The sequence below is a fragment of the Symphalangus syndactylus genome, chromosome 23, assembly GCF_028878055.3.
Source record: "Symphalangus syndactylus isolate Jambi chromosome 23, NHGRI_mSymSyn1-v2.1_pri, whole genome shotgun sequence".
NCBI lineage: Eukaryota > Metazoa > Chordata > Mammalia > Primates > Hylobatidae > Symphalangus > Symphalangus syndactylus.
The window spans coordinates 42,312,512-42,327,086 of record NC_072445.2 but is presented as its reverse complement, the minus strand read 5'-3'; the positions used below and the strand labels follow the sequence as shown (position 1 = coordinate 42,327,086).

Sequence of the window (14,575 nt, the reverse complement as noted above, 5' to 3'; positions counted from 1 at the left end):
GTTGGAAGTAAAGCACTCCTTGGCAAATACAAAAGAACAGAAATCACAACAAACTGTCTCACAGACCACAGTGCAATCAAATTAGAACTCAGGATTAAGAAACTCATTCAAAACCGCAGAACTACATGGAAACTGAACAATTTGCTCCTGAATGACTACTGGGTACATAACAAAATGAAGGCAGAAATAAAGATGTTCTTTGAAACCAACAAGAACAAAGACACAACATACCAGAATCTCTAGGACACATTTAAAGCAGTGTGTAGAGGGAAATTTATAGCACTAAATGCCCACAAGAGAAAGCAGGAAAGATCTAAAATTGATACCCTAACATCACAATTAAAAGAACTAGAGAAGCAAGAGCAAACAAATGCAAAAGCTAGCAGAAGGCAAGAAATAACTAAGATCAGAGCAGAACGGAAGGAGATAGAAACACAAAAAACCCTTCAGAAAATCAATGAATCCAGGAGCTGGTTTTTTGAAAAGAAAACAAAATTGATAGACCGCTAGCAAGACTAATAAAGAAGAAAAGAGAGAATAATCAAACAGATGCAGTGAAAAATGATAAAGGGGATATCACCACTGATCCCACAGAAATACAAACTACCATCAGAGAATACTATAAACACCTCTATGCAAATAAACTAGAAAATCTAGAAGAAATGGATAAATTCCTGGACACATACACCCTCCTAAGACTAAACTAGGAAGAAGTTGAATCCCTGAAAAGACCAATAACAGGCTCTGAAATTGAGGCAATAACTAATAGCCTACCAACCAAAAAAAGTCCAGGACCACATGGATTCACAGCAGAATTCTAACAGAGGTACAAAGAGGAGCTGGTCCAATTTCTTCTGAAACTATTCCAAACAATAGAAAAAGAGGGACTCATCCCTAACTCATTTTATGAGGCCAGCATCATCCTGATACCAAAGCCTGGCAGAGACATGATAAAAAAAGAGAATTTTAGACCAATATCCCTGATGAACATCAATGTGAAAATCCTCAATAAAATACAGGCAAACCAAATCCAGCAGCACATCAAAAAGCTTATCCACCAAGATCAAGTGGGCTTCATCCCTGGGATGCAAGGCTGGTTCAACATATGCAAATCAATAAATGTAATCCATTACATAAACAGAACCAAAGCCAAAAACCACGTGATTATCTCAATAGATGCAGAAAAGGCCTTTGACAAAATCCAACAGCCCTTCATGCTAAAAACTCTCAATAAACTAGGTACTGATGGGACGTATCTCAAAATAATAAGAGCTATTTATGACAAACCCACAGCCAATATCATATTGAATGGGCAAAAACTGGAAGCGTTCCCTTTGAAAACTGGCACAAGACAGGGATGCCCTCTCTCACCACTCCTATTCAACATAGTGTTGGAAGTTCCGGCCAGGGCAATCAGGCAAGAGAAAGAAATAAAGGGTATTCAGTTAGGAAAAGAGGAAGTCAAATTGTCCCTGTTTGCAGATGACATGATTGTATATTTAGAAAACCCCATTATCTCTGTCCAAAATCTCCTTAAGCTGATAAGCAACTTCAGTCTCAGGATACAAAATCAATGTGCAAAAATCACAAGCATTCTTATACACCAGTAACAGATAGAGAGCCAAACCATGAGTGAACTCCCATTCACAACTGCTACAAAGAGAATCAAATACCTAGGAATCCAACTTACAACGGATGTGAAGGACCTCTTCAAGGAGAACTACAAACCACTGCTCAACAAAATAAAAGAGGACACAAACAAATGGAAGAACATTCCATGCTCATGGATAGGAAGAATCAATATCATGAAAATGGCCATACTGCCCAAGGTAATTTATAGATTCAATGCCATCCCCATCAAGCTACCAATGACTTTCTTCACAGAATTGGAAAAGACTACTTTAAAGTTCATATGGAACCAAAAAAGGGCCTGCATTGCCAAGACAATCCTAAGCAAAAAGAACAAAGCTGGAGGCATCACGCTACCTGACTTCAAACTATACTACAAGGCTACAGTAACCAAAACATCATGGTACTGGTATCAAAACAGAGATATAGACCAATGGAACAGAACAGTGCCCTCAGAAATAATACCACACATCTACAACCATTTGATCTTTGACAAACCTGACAAAAACACGAAATGGGGAAAGGATTCCCTATTTAATAAATGGTGCTGAGAAAACTGGCTAATATGTAGAAAGCTGAAACTGGATCCCTTCCTTACACCTTATACAAAAATTAATTCAAGATAGATTAAAGACTTAAATATTAGATCTAAAACCATAAAAACCCTAGAAGAAAACCTAGGCAATAACATTCAGCACATAGGCATGGACAAGGACTTCATGACTAAAACACAAAAAGCAACAGCAACAAAAACCAAAATTGACAAACAGAATCTAATTAAACTAAAGAGCTTCTGCACAGCAAAAGAAACCACCATCAGAGTGAACAGGCAACCTACAGAATGGGAGAAAATTTTTGTGATCTACCCATCTGACAAAGGGCTAATATCCAGAATCTATAAAGAACTTAAATAAATTTACAAGAAAAAATCAAACAACCCCATCAAAAAGTGGGCAAAGGATATGAACAGACACTTCTCAAAAGAAGACATTTATGCAGCCAGCAAACAAATGAAAAAATGTTCATCATCACTGATCATCAGACAAAGGCAAATCAAAACCACAATGAGATACCATCTCACACCAGTTGGAATGGCAATCATTAAAAAGTCAGGAAACGATAGGTGCTGGAGAGGATGTGGAGAAATAGGAATGCTTTTACAGTGTTGGTGGGAGTGTAAACTAGTTCAGCCATTGTGGAAGACAGTGTGATGATTCCTCAAGGATCTAGAACTAGAAATACCATTTGACTCAGCAATCCCTTTACTGGGTATACGCCCAAAGGATTATAAATCATGCTGCTATAAAGACACATGCACACGTATGTTTATTGTGGCACCATTCACAACAGCAAAGACTTGGAACCAACCCAAATGTCCATCAATGATAGACTGGATTAGGAAAATGTGGCACATATACACCATGGAATTCTATGCAGCCATTAAAAAGGATGAGTTCATGTCCTTTGTAGGGACATGGGTGAAGCTGGAAACCATCATGCTCAGCAAACCATAACAAGGACAGAAAAGCAAACACTGCATATTCTCACTCATAGGGGGGAATTGAACAATGAGAACATTTAGACACAGGGCGGGGAACATCACACCCTGGGGCCTGTCGTGGGGTGGGTTAGCAGGGAGGGATAGCATTAGGAGAAATACCTAATGTAAATGACAAGTTAATGAGTGCAGGACACAAACATGGCACGTGTATACATATGTAACAAACCTGCACATTGTGCACATGTACCCTAGAACTTAAAGTACAAAAAATAAAAGAGAATAAAATATTTCCCCCCTTAGACCTGAGCCCTGATAGTATTTATTTATAGTTCTGACCCCCTACTATGCTTCTTACTTTTTGACAATTTTTTTTTTTTTTTTTTTTTGAGATGGAGGCTTGCTCTGTCACCCAGGCTGGATTGCAACAGTGCAATCTCAGCTCACTGCAACCTCCACCTCCCAGGTTCCAGTGACTATCCTGCCTCAGCCTCCCAAGTAGCTGGGATTACAGGTGCCTGTCACTACCCCTGGCTAATTTTTTGTATTTTTAGTAGAGAAGGGGTTTTGCCATGTTGGCCAGGCTGGTCTCAAACTCCTGACCTCAAGTGATCCTCCCACCTCGGCCTCCCAAAGTGCTGGGATTACAGGCATGAGCCACCATGCCCAGTCAATTGTCCTTTTCCTAACACAAAATACTTCCATGGTTTGAGCACCGTGAATGAGGCTGTCAAAATGGAAAAGTGAGTTAAGCTGAGATGCAGACCTGCCAAAGTCTCAACCAACACCACAGGGAGCACTGGATACATATGGCCTATACTCCTGTGGTGCCAAAACGACAAATCTTTCTACTCCACTGCAATCAATTGTTGAAGGTGCATCATCCCAGGAAGGGTGTGCTTTTGGGAGAATCAACTCTTTGCAGCTGAGATAAACCCTAGAACATTGGCAGCACTCCAAACAACTAAGGCAAATGAATCCTTCGAGAGGGAATATAGGTGGCATTTCTCCATGTCTTATATATCTCAATTGTTATTTATTCAAATATTGCCTCTGCTCTATTGTCTTTCATCCATTAAAGATTCTAATTAAATATATATTACATCTTCTTATCCTCTCTTCTATTAATACCATTATTTTGTATCTCCATACTTTGTTCTGAATAATTTTTTTTTTTTTTGAGACGGATTCTCGCTCTGTCACCAGGCTGGAGTGCAGTGGGGAGATCTCGGCTCACTGCAAGCTCCGCCTTCTGGGTTCACACCATTTTCCTGCCTCAGCCTCCCAAGTATCTGGGACTACAGGCGCCTACCACCACACCTGGCTAATTTTTTGTATTTTTAGTAGAGATGGAGTTTCACCGCGTTAGTCAGGATGGTCTCGATCTCCTGACCTCGTGATCCACCCACCTCAGCCTCCCAAAGTGCTGGGTTTACAGACGTGAGGCACCACGCCCAGACTGTTCTGAATAATTTCTTCTAAATAATTTTCCACTTCGCTAATACTCTTTTCAGTTGGGTCAAGTTTGCTGTTAATTTAACCTTCAAGTTCTTAATTTTGGTTACTATATATTTCAGTTACAAATAAATTTTGGTTTTTATTTTTAAATCTACTTTGTCAGTTTTTATATTTTTCAATTTGCTCCTTGAATTTTTTAGATTAGCTTTTCTTTGAATATAGTAAGCTGTTTTGTTACACCCTTGTCTGATAATTTCCAGATCTGAAGTCTAGTAGATTCTATTTCTGGTATCTGTCATTTTTTTCTTTTTTTGTGTCTATTGTTTCTGTTGATTTTCATGGAGACTTGTTTGTTCATGTGTATGAACATGTTTGTATGCTGGTTTTTGTATTTGAAAAAAAATATTTCTAGAAATAATGTGAAGTCTAGGTTAAAGTTTTATTCCTTCAGAGAGGATTTTCCTTTGCATCTTCAGAAACCTAGATGGGCTGAAATACAGCCCACCTTAAACCAGTGTCAAGGTTTGGGGTCTTATGGGCTACCCAGATGATAGTAAGCCAAGCTGCAGTTTATGGGTGAGCAGGTTTACTTACAGTCCCCCTTTACTCCTAGAAAGCAGACTAAGTGGGAGTGCATGATCACCAATGTCCCCACTTTGGGCAGCCCTGGGTTTCTTTTTGTTCCTCTAACCCTATGAGGCTATCAGAAACATAGATAAGTCTCTTGGCCTCTACGTCCAGATTACAAATGTTGCCAGGGCAAAAGTGGTCCCAACTGCTGGATTCACTTCTCTGGGTTTGTTTCTTTTACTGAAACTCAGCAGGTAAAATTGATTACTAGTTTATATTTTTAATGCTTTACGAATTACTTTTATGTATCATCCAGCTTTATTGTCTTTACCAGGGGGATTATCTGAATTACCTAGACATCCATTATCTGGAAGAGTTCTGTCTCTCTTCACTTGTCTTAATTGAAAACTAGAGTCAGCACCCCTGAGTATCAGCTGAATCCATTGCACCATAATCTGTGGATTATGCTGTTAAAGCGAACTAAATATGGCCTGAGAAAGACTCCATACTTCTATACTTGGGTCCTTGTGGAGGAATTGCAACCTAGCTTAATGGGTAGACAAGATTGAAAACCTAATTTAGGAATATGTGCCTACAACAATAGCTGAGTCTTGGCCAATCCCAATGGCTGTAATTCAACCATTCATACACTGCTGAGTGTTCAAACTGTGTTCAAATAAGGCAAAAACCGGGCTGTAACCAATCCAGCCATTCTGTACCTCACTTCCAATTTCCATATGTCATTCCTTTTTTTTTTTTTTTTTGAGACGGAGTTTTGCTGTTTTGCTCTGTTGCCCAGGCTGGAGTGCAGTGGCTCGATCTCGGCTCACTGAAACCTCTGCCTCCGGGGTTCAAGTGATTCTCCTGGCTCAGCCAGCTGGGATTACAGGAGCATGCTACCACAGCCAGCTATTTTTTTTGTATTTTTAGTAGAGACGGGGGTTTCACCATATTGGTCAGGCTTGTCTTGAACTGCTGACCTCGTGATCCACATGCCTCAGCCTCCCAAAGTGCTGGGATTACAGGCGTGAGCCACTGCGCCCGGCCCTTTTTTTTTTTTTTTTTTTTTGGTCTATAAATCTTCTTCCACCACGTGGCTGTGCTGAGTCTCTGTGAATCTGTTGTGATTCTGGGGGGCTGCCCGATTTGCAAACCGTTAATTGCTCAATTAAACTCCTTTAAATTTAATTCAGCTGAAGTTTTTCTTTTATCAAAGCCCATATTCTGGAGGTGTGAGTGAGCCTATACCAACAAGGTCAGGCTCAAACCTAGCCATTTTCTTCCAAAGTGTTAACCACAGTATGAAATAGCACCAAGGTTTTTAAAATAACTGAGACATTTACACACAAATCTATTTTTAAAAAATAGAGATGGCCAGGCGTGGTGGCTCAGGTCTGTAATCCCAGCACTTGGGAGGCTGAAGCAGGCGGATCACCTGAGGTCGGGAGTTCGAGACCAGCCTGACCCAAGATGGAGCAACCCCGTCTCTACTAAAAATACAAAATTAGCCAGGCATGGTGGTGCGTGCCTGTAATCCCAACTACTCGGGAGGCTGAGGCAGGAGTTTGCTTGAACTCAGGAGGTGGAGGTTGCAGTGAGCCGAGATTGTGACCTTGCACTCCAGCCTGGGCAACAAGAGTGAAACTCCATCTCAAAAAAAAAAAAAAAAGATATAATCCAGTACCTTATATCTGTGCTACGCCCTCATACTGTAGACTTGGTATGACTGTACAATGCTCTTCTTTGCATGACTATACAAGGCCCTTCAAAACCCGAGAAAAGTGTTCCTATTCTTACGTCAAAACTTCCTAGCACTATTAATGGAATGAACTATTAGGGGGGAAATGAAATAAAAAAGCAATGTTATTTCCCCTAAATCTTTAGCAAGCACTTGTTGGATTAGTAAATCTTTGGCCTTGCATGCAAGTCAGAGGATGGCAGCTGAAACTCACTAGAATCCATCTGGTTGTCTCCTTTCCTTTTGTCTCACATGCTTTGTCAGTTTAACTATACATATTTTAAAATAAGGACTTTCAGGGCAAAACGTCTGACCATATACTATCACCATAACTTGAAGTAAGCCTGAACTTAGTATATGGTAAGGCTGCACTTATGTTCATTCAGGCTTACATCAAGTTATGGTGGTAGAATATGGTAAATGAACTTATAATGTGATCTTAAAAATTTAAAAACTGCTTATAAACTGCTCTAAAACTTTTTTAAAAATTAAAAATAAAACAAATTCAAGATACGCTTTTCTACTGGATATGCCATAACTTAATTTTCTGTAATGAAAACTATCCTTTTGCCAACATCTACTCAGATGACTGGACTAATACAGTCATGCCTAGATCAACCTCAGGGATATGATCTGAAAAATTAGTCATTAGGCCATTTCATCACTGTGCGAACATTTTAGAGTATTTAACACAAACCTAGATGGTATAGCTTACTCCACACCTAGGTTATATGGTGTATCCCATTGCTTCTAGGCTAAAAACCACTACAGCATGTTACTGTATTGAATACTGTAGGGTAGTGGAACACACAGATAAGTATTTGTGTCCTTAAACACAGAAAAGGTACAGTAAAAATATGGTATTATAGTCTTACAAAACCATGGTTGTATATGTAGTCAGTCATTGACGAAAAGGTCTTTGTGTGAAGCACAAATGTAGTTCCAGTTTGAGCATGACACCTTGTTGAAGGTTTAAGGATTAACCTGTATACTGAGAGTACATGTGGCTTCAGGTTGTTCATATACATATGTTTTCAGGTTGTTCATACATATTATTATATGCTATTATAACATGAGCACTACAATAAAACATGAGAAAATGTTAATGATTAGAGGAAATAACTCAGTTATAAATATTGAAGTCCATTCTAACGATAGAACTTTTGAAGCTAAAGAAAATGCCCTAGATAACTACTATAGGTATTGTAAAAACAGTTTCTCTGTGTTTTGAAAACCCAGAGGGCATATTCAAAAACAAGAATCTACCATACAGAAAGGTATTGGCCATCTCAAAACTCTCACATATGGCAAAGGACTTTGGTCTTCCCAAGATAGCCATTTGGTTGTGCCTGTCATTCTCCAGAACTTTGGAACTTTGATGTGCCTAGCACATAAAAGCACCCATAAATAATGGCAAGAACAAATTCACTCCAAATTTTCAAAATTATTGTTAGAAAATTTTCCTCAAGAAGCTCTATGGGTGGCTGAATCTTTTCTCTGTGTTGATCATAACCCTCCAAAAAACTAAAACTATAGCAAGGCTTCAGTTTTTCACCTCCAGTACCATTTGGGCATTTACAAATGGATTTTATTCAGTTTTTCAAAATTTTAAAAAATTGAACATGTTTCAACAATATATTCAAAAGTAAAATTGTATAATTTTGGGTTGGACTGAAGCTTTCTCTTCTGAAAGATTAATACCTTAAGTTAGTGTTGTCAAATAGGGCTTTTTACAATGATGAAAATGTTCTATATCTGTGCTGTCCAACTGGTAGGTATGACATGCCACGTGTGGCTATTGAGCATTGAAATGGGAATAGTACAACAGCTTTGTTACCAAAACCTAATAACAAGTATCATTCAAAGCTTGCAGATTTTGTTTTTCCACCTGGGAAATACAAAACATTTAACACTGTTAATGGACAGAGAAATCCACTTCAGTAGCGAAATTCTTAAGAATCTCCCATTAAAACATATACTTTTTGTTCTTATTCTCAAAATCTGAGAAAGCAACACAAATTTATGGTCTTCTTTAAATCAACATTTGAAAACACCATCGCAAAATTATAACAGACAATGAAAGAGATCTAACCTAACCAATTCCATCTTGCTTCTAACCTCCAAGCTGTCCTTGTTCATTCCTGGTCGTAGGCTGACCTCACTTTGAGAGGAACTTAGTTTATAGTTTAGCTTTGGAACAAAGACAAAAGCAGCCCTTTCCAAAACGAACCGACTTCCTGCCTGGGGACTAGACTGCTTTTGCAGGACTAACAAATTAGCCACAAGATTAGAAATTATGGTTTAGGAGTCATGCAGCTGGAGGCTGCAAGATTCTAAACCTCCCCAAATTGCTCCTCGGGATAACATCAGTATTGTAAAACCGAAGATCAGTGCTTGAGATATTTTGCAGACCCCGCACTCTATGGATCAGCTGGCACCACCCATAACGATAAACTGGCTAATCTGGTCTTGTGGCCCCCATCCAGGAATTGAGCCAACGCAAGAGGACAGCTTCGACTCCCTCTGATTTCATCTCCCACCCAACCAATCAACTTTCCCAACTCACTGGTCCCCTACCCACCAAATTATCCTTAAAAACTCCAATCCACTTGGGGAAACTGATTTGAGTAATAATAAAACGGGTCTCCCACACAGCCGGCTCTGCAAGCCCCTGTCTTGATAAATGATTCTGTCTAGGCAGTGTGCAAGCTGAACTCATTGGGTGGTTACACATTTTCAAATTTTCAGAGCTTTCCTTAGACTAAAACTTTACCATCAGTCCTAAGGTAATATGATCTATGCTACAAAACTCGCCATAAAACCTTACTATATAACACTGCTATGGAAATCTATAGTGTTTCCTGCGTAGGAGGGCTGTGGGCAGCCATGGCGCTAAGCAGGAATGGCATGACTTTGAAGCCCCCACTTCCACAAAGACTGGCAGCGAAGCGTGGCCACGTGGTTCAGCCAACCCGCCCAGAAGATCCGCAGAATCAAGGCCCGGCAAGCCTAAGGGCGCCGCATAGCCCCGCGCCCGGAGTCGGGACCCATCCGGCCCATCGTGCTGTGCCCCGCTGTGCGGTATCAGGGTCGGAAGAGGCTTCAGCCTGGAGCTCAGGGTGGCGGGCATTCACAAGAAGGTGGCCCGGACCAGTGGCATCTCTATGGATCCGAGGAGACAGAACAAGTCCACCGAGTCCCTGCAGGCCAATGTGCAGCGTCTGAAGGAGTACTGCTCCAAACTCATCCTCTTCCCCAGGAAGCCCTTGGCCCCCAAGAAGGGAGACAGTTCTGCTGAAGAACAGAAATTAGCCACCCAGCTGACAGGACCGGTCATGCCCATCAGGAATATCTATAAGGAGAAAGCCCGAGTCATCACTGAGAAGTAGAGGAATTTCAAAGTTTTCGCTAGTCTCCGCATGGCCGGTGCCAATGCTTGGCTCTTTGGCATATGGGCAAAAAGAGCCAAGGAAGCTGAAAAACAGGATGTTGAAAAGAAAAAATAAAGCCCTCTTGGAGACTTGTAATAAATACGTTTTAAAAAGAAATCTATAAAGTTTAGACTGATTCTTCCTCTGACAGAGTCTACTTTGTTACACTAATTTTGCAGGTATTGTCAAAATCTAATGTCAGTCCTGTCCAGCAGGTACAAGTTGCATTTCCAAATCAGATACATCCCTGAGTCAGGAAACGGTATTTTGGAAAAGACAGCATGAAAGATTTACCTTAGAACTGCACTGGAAAGGACCATTGTGGGTACTGTTAAGCACAAATATACCTTTGCGCTCAGGGCACACATCCTTAACCCTGGGTGGGCAACGGCTGCTTATGCCCTGGGCCCTTCCCTGGCCATGCATGTCCCTTTGGGCATGGAGCCCATACTCTATTTACCTGGGCTCCCAGAATTCCCTACCGAAACAGCCCTGATTCTCTGTTCTGCACAGGCCTCTTTGTTGATCCACCCTTTTGAGGGCAGACCATGCCATTAATGTTTGTCCCTCAAGGCCTGAGAGGTGCCACAGGAGTGGCTCTTTGCCAGGGGTGTGTATGAAGCTTGGAAGTAAGTGTTAGAGTTGGCAGCACAGGTATGAGCAGGGCAGAAGGGGGTTCTGCCCCCACACACACACCAGGGGTGTTGGGCAACCATCAGCTGATGGTCAGGCGGTTAACTGTTTCTCTGAAGTAATAATTGGTCACAGCCGGGCGTGGTGGCTCAATGCCTGTAATCCCAGCACTGGGAGGCCGAGGCGGGCGGATCACAAGGTCAGGAGACCGAGACCATCCTAACATGATGAAACCCCGTTTCTACTAAAAAAAAAAAAAAAAAAAATTAGCCGGACGTGGTGGCAGGCGCCTGTAGTCCCAGCTGGAGGCTGAGGCAGGAGAATGGTGTGAACCCGGGAGGCGGAGCTTACAGTGAGCCGAGATCGCGCAGCTGCACTCCAGCCTGGGCGACAGAACGAGACTTCGTCTCAAAGTAAATAAAATAATTGGTCACAGCTGGTACCAGAGAACGGCAGTTTCTTAACAGAAAACACGTGAAACTGGTGGTCGGTCACTTCCCAATAAGATCTCAGGAGTGGGGAGAAATAACACAAGATTTAGGAAGTATACCAACGTTTACGACCCCAGGTCAAGAGGTCAAGCCATGCACTTGGTCTTTCAAGTTGCCTGCTTGGCCCTCTTCCAAGTGTACTTTCCTTCCTTTCATTGCTGCTCTAAATCTTTTCAATAATATTTCACCCCTGCTCTAAGACTTGCCTCGGTCTCTCCTTCGGCCTTATGACCCTCAATCGAATTCTTTCCTTCTCCTAAAGAGGCAAGAATTAAGGTTACTGCAGACTCCTTACAGATAACTGCCACTGCTAATATGTTGAGATGTTCACACACGCATGTGTGAGGGCCTTCAAAATATGAGCTGCGGTTAGAATTGGGAAGAGAAGGGAGTGGGGATGTGTATCTTTATTTTCTGATTCCCTTCCTTATCTTTTAAAACTAGCTAAGTGCTGCTTCAAGTTAGCCAAATACGAAGGCTTCAATTTATTTAACACAATAAAGAATTTATATTTGGATCCAAAGCTTATATTTTGCTTTAGTAAAAGTTAACCTAAATAAAGTCAGAAACAATAACAATGAGTCAAAGAAATGCATACAAAGTAGGCCGGGCGTGGTTGCTCACGCCTGGAATCCCAGCGCTTTAGAAGGCGGGGGGCGGGGGGGTGTTCACTTGAGGTCAGGGGTTCCAGACCAGCCTGGCCAACGTGGTGAAATCCCCGTCTCCACTAAAGAAAAATTAGCCGGGCATGGTGGTGCATGCCTGTAATTCCAGCTACTCGGGAGGCTAAGGCAGGAGAATCACTTGCGGGTGGGAGGCAGAGATTGCACGTGAACCGAGATGGCGCCATTGCATTCTGCACTCCAGCCTGGGAGACAGTGAGACTCTGTCTCCGAAAAAAAAAAAAAAAAAAAAGGGGGCCTACAAAGTGTAAAATCGGAACAAAAGACACCTGATGGGGGAAAAAGAAAAAAGGAGGAAACTACGATGGGAAGAGAGTGGTGGGGAAATCCGTGGCACAGTTTTCCTATTCTCTGGGTCTGTCCCTTGACCAAGGAACAGCTCAAAAAAGAAGGGATCTAAAATTTTAAAAAATTACCTATGGTTTCGCATTTGCTTTCTTTTTCTTTCTTGCTTGATCTTCGATAATACTGGGAAATGTAACCAATGTGATTGGGCTTGTTAATTTGACGCCTTGCTTGTTTTTCGGGATTTGGAATTCTGATCCAGTCTGTGCTTCCCCGGCCTCTTTCGTTTTGTCTTTCGTCTCTTGACACAGCCACCCAGGGTGGTGTCAAAGCCTTAGAGCAGAAATGCATCAATATTGAAAGCAAAATGGAGCTTGATTTCCTTGATTTCCATATGAATTTGAAGAATTGAGAGAAAGAATGGAAGTGCCACAAAAAACAAAAAAACAAAATTTAGGCGAGTTGTGGACATGATAGACATGATTTTGCAAACAATGACACAACCAGGAGGGAGGAGGGGAAAAAAAAAAAAAAATACTGGAGGTGCCGGGGATTGAACCCGGGGCCTCGTGCATGCTAAGCACGCGCTCTACCACTGAGCTACACCCCCTCGCGCTCCCTGTAGGCCAAAACATCTCTATAACCTGTTACTATTGTCGGTCATGCCAAGAAGCATATTTTGTCGAACTTAATTTTGAATTCGCTACACTGGATATTGTTTCCCGGCTACGCTGACAGAAGGAAAACTGAATGTTATATCGAAAGTCCCGAGCTGGGCCTGGGATCTCCCACTGCAGGTCACCCTCTCGGACGCCCAATCGACAGCCACCTGTCAGGGTTTATAAGGGAGCCATCTTGCCCGGCCGCCCCCAGAGAAAGATCTGTGATGGGGTGATCTCTGCTTTGAGAGGTTGCCAAGAAACCGCGAGCATAACGCAGGAAGATAAAAAGCTCTAAACGCCGTCGTGGGAATTTAGATCTAAGTGGGAGAGAAGACAGGAGGGGAATTGCAGATCGGCTTGTCCCGGTCGTAGTTACTGCCCCTGCAGGTTCCCGCGCCCGGCCTCGGGGTGGAGAACCTGCGCATGCTGCGTTTCGCGGGTTCTGAGGCTCGGGTGGTGAGAGTCGCCGAGATGCGCACTGGGAAGAGAAAGGAGCCAGGACGCACCTGTGTTTACGGCGCCATCTCCCGAGCGGAATCCTCCACGGAATAAAAAGTATGCAGAAACAACACGATTTATGACTGCACAAACCCTCCGTGCTCCTGGAGAGTTCTCAGACCTCTCCACTCTTTGGCACACCGGCAGGCGCTTTCCGCCGTTCGCCAAACCTTGGTACAACAGTCAATCCAGAAATGAGCTTCTGGAGTAAATCCTAAATCCTTTTTCGTGTATTTTTTTCTGATTCGCTCTCATCCTTAAGGGACCTGTTTCTCCTTGGAAACCTGAAAACAACAGTACCACCCCAGGTCCAGGCCTGGCCCTCCTGACCAAAGCCAGCTGGACTGTGCGCCTAGAGGTGGACAGACATGGGAAATGGCATACTGTATAAGTACAATGCACAGGCTACAGGCGACCCTATGACCCAGAGATTAGAGAGACTTAGACATATTTTGACTGGGTTCAGGTCACACTACTCCCAAAATACGGCACCTCAACATTTGAGAGAACAGCAGAAGCAGAAACGTCTCTTTCTCTGGGCCCTTGTTCCGTGAAGCGGGCCATGAAAGCTAGCTCATCTTCCCATTAAAGTAGGTGATAAAACTGTCACTTCAGAGGGGAGGAAAAGCACCTGGAGGAAATAAATGAAGACACAGAGATACCAAGGCGAATCTGAATAAACAGGCTTTGTTGAGTACACCCCAGTTTATAACCAGTAGATCATACCCTCTTTTATCCAATTATACTGCTACAGGACTATCCACTTCATCAAGCCTAAGCATAAAAATACAGGAATTCCTCACTGTCAGCTGGTTCCTGGAAACTATTACCTTACTCGGAGAGGCTGAGGCAGGAGAATGGCGTGAACCCGGGAGGCGGAGCTTGCAGTGAGCCGAGATTGCGCCACTGCACTCCAGCCTGGGCGAAAGAGCAAGACTCCGTCTCAAAAAAAAAAAAAAATTATAATAATAAAAAATAAAACTAATTTTACCCGACTAG

General features: G+C 42.3%; 1 non-coding gene and 1 pseudogene across 1 annotated transcript; one reads left to right on the top strand and one right to left on the bottom strand.

Annotated features, from left to right (window-relative positions):
- The first annotated feature begins 9,779 nt into the window (after nucleotides 1-9,779).
- On the top strand, nucleotides 9,780-10,415 carry LOC129472882 (large ribosomal subunit protein eL13-like; annotated as a pseudogene).
- A 2,539-nt stretch (nucleotides 10,416-12,954) lies between these two features.
- On the bottom strand, nucleotides 12,955-13,026 carry TRNAA-AGC (transfer RNA alanine (anticodon AGC)). The gene has a single exon. It is a non-coding gene; the product is annotated as a tRNA-Ala (tRNA).
- Between the last annotated feature and the right edge of the window lie 1,549 nt (nucleotides 13,027-14,575).